Source organism: Nicotiana attenuata, chromosome 6, assembly GCF_001879085.1.
Source record: "Nicotiana attenuata strain UT chromosome 6, NIATTr2, whole genome shotgun sequence".
Classification (NCBI taxonomy): Eukaryota; Viridiplantae; Streptophyta; class Magnoliopsida; order Solanales; family Solanaceae; genus Nicotiana; species Nicotiana attenuata.
In genome coordinates this window covers 56,834,630-56,839,612 of record NC_031994.1, presented here as the reverse complement: position 1 = coordinate 56,839,612, position 4,983 = coordinate 56,834,630, and the positions used below count along the sequence as shown (strand labels likewise).

Below are 4,983 nucleotides of genomic sequence, written 5' to 3'. Positions count from 1 at the left end.
AATTCCTTCTCCGTCACCGTGTAGTTCCGTTGAGCTTCATTCATAGTCTTGCTTGCATAGTACACAGGATGGAACATTTTGTTCACTCGTTGACCCAACACCGCCCCAACCGCAACGTCACTTACATCGCACATTAGTTCGAAGGGCAAACTCCAATTGGGTGCGGTAATGATCGGTGTGGTGGTAAATTTGTGCTTTAGAAGTTCAAAGGCCTCCATGCATTTTTCATCCAAAAACAAACTTAGCATCTTTCTCTAACAACTTGCAAAAGGGATTCACAACCTTAGAGAAATCTTTGATAAACCGCCGGTAGAACCCGGCATGCCCAAGGAAACTCCTCACCCCTTTGACAGAAGTGGGGGGAGGAAGCCTCGAAATTACCTCAATCTTAGCCTTGTCTACCTCAATCCCATGCTTAGAAATCTTGTGACCCAACACTATACCTTCTTCAACCATAAAATGGCATTTTTCCCAATTGAGAACGAGATTAGTTTCTTCACATTGGGCCAAGACTCTATCCAAATTTACCAAGCACTCTTCAAAGGAATCACCAACCACACTATAATCATCCATAAAGAGCTCCAATATATCTTCCACCATGTCGGTGAAAATAGCCATCATGCAACGTTGGAAGGTCGCCTGAGCATTGCACAACCCGAATGGCATCCGGGAGAAAGCAAATGTACCATAAGGGCATGTAAAAGTTGTCTTCTCTTGGTCTTCCGGGGCAATTAAAATTTTATTATAGCCCGAATGCCCATCAAAAAGCAATAGAAAGCTCGCCCCGCAAGGCGATCAAGCATTTGATCGAGGAATGGCAATGGAAAATGATCCTTGCGGGTCACTTTATTTAGCTTCCGGTAGTCCATGCAAACTCTCCACCCAGTAATGGTTCGAGTGGGAATAAGCTCATTGTTGTCATTTTTCACCACCGTCATCCCACCTTTCTTTGGTATACACTGCACCGGGGAAGTTCATGAGCTATCGGATATTGGATACACCACACCCGCATCAAGCCATTTGATCACTTCTTTCTTCACCACCTCTTGCATTGCTTCATTTAGCCTCCTTTTATGTTCTAAGGAAGATCTTGCATCATCCTCCAAGATAATTTTATGCATGCAAAATGCGGGGCTTATTCCCCGGATGTCCGCCCGAGTCCATCCAGTTTCCCTTTTTCGCCTTTGATGCACCTCCAAAGTGGCCTCAACCTGCAAGTTAGTAAGGCAAGAAGAAAGAATAACTGGAAGAGTTGAATTAGAGCCCAAAAATTCATACCTGAGGTGTGGGGGAAGTGGCTTCAACTCCAACACCGGTGGCTCCTCAATTGATGGTTTTGTTGGTTGAGTTTTCCGGTTTTCAAGTTCCAAAGACAATTTTCTCGGCTCATAGGAATAAGAGCCCATCCCATGTAATGCATTGACACACTCCACTCTGCTTGCATCATCATCGACATCAAGATTTAATAGCACGACCTCAAGGGGATCCTCCACGTTGATCATAGAACTTGTGTCATCCACTATCACAGCTGTGACAATGTCCACAAAAGAGCACAGCTCGGTGCTATTGGATTGCTTCATGGATTTGCAAACATGGAAGACCACCTTTTCATCTCCCACTCGGAAAGTTAGCTCACCCGCTTCAACATCAACCAATGCTTTTCCCGTTGCTAAGAAAGGTCTCCCTAGAATAATTGGAACCTCATAGTCCACCTCACAATCCAAAATCACAAAGTACGCCGGCAAAATGAATTTGTCCACCCGGACAAGTACATCATCAACTATACCCAAAGGACGCTTCATTGATCTATCTGCCATCTATAATCTCATGGAAGTTGGCCTTGGAGGCCCAATACCTAGAGTCTTGAAAACTGAGAAGGGCATTAAATTGATGCTTTCCCCAAGATCACATAAAGCCCTGGCAAAGTCTGCACTACCAATAGTGCAAGGGATAGTAAAAGCACCGGGATCCTCTAATTTTGGGGCCATTGAATGAACTATGGCACTAACTTGGTGGGTCATCTTGATAGTTTCACACTCCATTGATCTTTTCTTTGTAACCAAATCTTTCATGAATTTCGCATACCCAGGCATTTGTTCCAAAGCCTCCACCAAAGGTACGTTGATGGATAAGCTCTTCATCATGTCAATGAACTTTTTAAATTGGTTGTCACTTTTCTGCTTGGCTAGCCTTTGAGGATAGGGGGAGGTGGTCTAGGCAAAGGTGCCTTGGCTTTTGGCACCACCGGCTCCGGCATGTCAATTTTGTGCTCCCTAGACGGGTTCACGGCCTCTTGAGTTTCCACCTCGGCTTCATCAATGTCAATCCTCACATCATTGTTCACCTCATTCTCAACTACATCTTCAACTACCAAAGGAACATCATTTTCTTGCAACTCAACATCATCATCCACAACTTGCTTATCTTTCTAGGCGTGCACATCACCGCCTCTTCCATTTCTTGTTGTAACCTCCATCATATGATTGTTCCCACCTTTAGGGTTCACTACCGTATCACTTGGTAGAGCACCCTTTGGGCGAGTATTCAACGATTGAGAGATTTGGCCTAATTGCACCTCCAAATTCCGAATGGAGGTATTATGGAAAGCCAATTAAGCATCGGAATCTTGGTTCTTCTTCATCATTGTTTCAAACATCATTTTTATTCTTCCCATATCATTACCCGAAGAACTAGATCCTTGAGAAGGGAATGGGGGTGGATTGTTCGGATGCTGGTACATTGGGGGCCTTTGGAAGCCTTGCCCCCGATTGCCTTGGTTTCCGTTGTTGTTCCAATTGCCTTGAGCATTGTTGTTCCAATTGTTGTTATTACCATTCCAATTCCCTTGGTTGCCTTGATTGTTGTTTCCCCAATTACCGCCTTGGTTATTATTGTTCCAATTACCACCACCTTGTTGTTGATTGCCCCAATTACCTTGGGGTCTCCATTATTGGTTTGAAGAGTTGCCTGTATTGCCTTGATAGTTGTTAACATATTGTACCTCCTCATTTTGCTCATCATAACCCTCATTTTGAAACCCATCACACTCATCATCAAATTGCTCGGAATTCCCTTGATTTTGTTGCCTCCTTTGCCTTCTCTTGTTGGTAAGCAAATTGACACTTTCCATAGCATTCACTTGGCGAGGGTTTTGGACTTGTTGCAACTGTGCCTTAGCCAATTGATTCATAGTAGTTGTCAACTCCTCTATAGCTTGTACATGGTCATGTAACTCCTTGTGCAAATGGATAACTGTAGGGTCACCTTGAGGAACATTGGCCCTACTTTGCCATGCGGAAGATGTATCCGCCATCTCATCAAGAATCTCGCATGCTTCATCATAAGACAACTTCATGAAATTACCCCCGGCCAATTGATTTACTATGCATTGATTTGTAGTATTGATTGTTGACATGTGATTTTTGACCCTCCCCGAAATTTTACCCATTTTAGCATGTAAATAATTAGTTTAGGCCTAATATCGCCATTTCAACTAATTTTTACTATTTTACTTTATTTTATTACAAGAAAATGAAAAATTACAAAAAATAGGTTTATTAATATTTTATAGTCATTTTTAATCTTAAAAAAATAAAATTACCAAAATAGTACCCTATCTTTATTTTTATAATCTTGAAAACACAAAAAAAGTAGTTTTATGTTTTATAGTTTAGTTCAATTAATTAAAATTAGTCTTATATTTTTATATTATAATTGTACATAATTTTAGAAGAAAGAATTACTTTTATGTTGGTTTATCCCGTTTTTATAAATCTTATAGTCCATTTTTTAGTCTTTGGCCCAAAATCCCTAGCTCATAGTTCCTAGGCCCATACCCCTAGCCTAATCCCTACCCTATATAATACTACCTACACCCTAAACATCATAGACACCTAAAAAACACACACCCTAAGAAAAAATACATTGAAATCCGCCGCTGAGCAGAACACGACCCCCCCGGACCTCTCCAAAACTTGATCTTCTTCAAAAAGCTTCCAGCGAAAAACAGCACAGAACAGCCCCAAAAATTGCCTGGAATAAGCTGAAAATTGACCGTGAAATAACCCCTCAAACCCGGCAAAATCAGCCGAGAAACAGCTACTTTTAAACCCGCAACATCAGTTACAAAAATCGTAGTTGTCGTCACTCTTTAACCCCAAAACAGTAGCTCAGATTGTTGCTAATTCCACCGCGAAACAGAACCAAAATTTCAGTCGGGTTTGAGGTCGCTGACGAGATTCCGAGCTCCGGTCGTTGGTCAGACTCTTACGCTTCGTTCACCTTGAGAGTGCAACTGTAATATCCAAGGCAAATTTGTCAATATAAATGTCGACCTTCCCATTCCATTCCGGTTTATATGGTGTTCGCTCAAGTTTCCGTGAGTCTGTTTGATATTTTTGTTATTCTTCATTTGTCTTTTCTTTAATTGCTTTCTTCTACTTAAGAGTCTTGATCTGCTTCTCTGCCCAGTCTCCCATAAATGCCTTAGATATTTGGTTTATTTGGTTTAATTGTAATTAGTTTTACTAAATACTTTAATGTGTTATTTTTGTATTTTGAAGTGATTAGTTAGACTAATAGAGTGGATTAACAAATAAAGAAGAAACAGCAGGGGTTAAAAAATTTAAGTTAGCTTTCATTTGTACTGTCAGGTTGGCTTAAGCAATTATTGCAGCAATAGAGATTTTGAAGACTAGTATTCAGTTTTGGAATTTGCTTATGTTTACTTATTTTTAGGGTATTTTAATCCTATGAACATCCAACTTTGCTGCTTCAAGTCGGAGTAGTGATGTTAAAATCGAGAATTGATGGATTCGAGACCGAATTTTGATTTAGATTAAGCATGAACCCCGTAATTCGCTTTAGTTGAATATAATTCCTTTATTTTAATAATTTGAGGTGTGCCATTTTCATTAAATAACCCATGGCCCTCGCGTAATTAATTAGCCCTTTAGAAATCGAGGCGTGCCATTTAGCGAAATT

At 40.7% G+C, this 4,983-nt stretch overlaps 1 long non-coding RNA gene across 1 annotated transcript in view; it reads left to right on the top strand.

Moving 5' to 3' along the window:
- Positions 3,892–4,983, top strand: part of LOC109227033 — a 5,825-nt gene continuing 4,733 nt past the window's right edge. The window contains exon 1 of the long non-coding RNA XR_002068213.1: positions 3,892–4,378. This is a non-coding gene — a long non-coding RNA (uncharacterized LOC109227033). The remainder of the gene's footprint in view (positions 4,379–4,983) is intronic.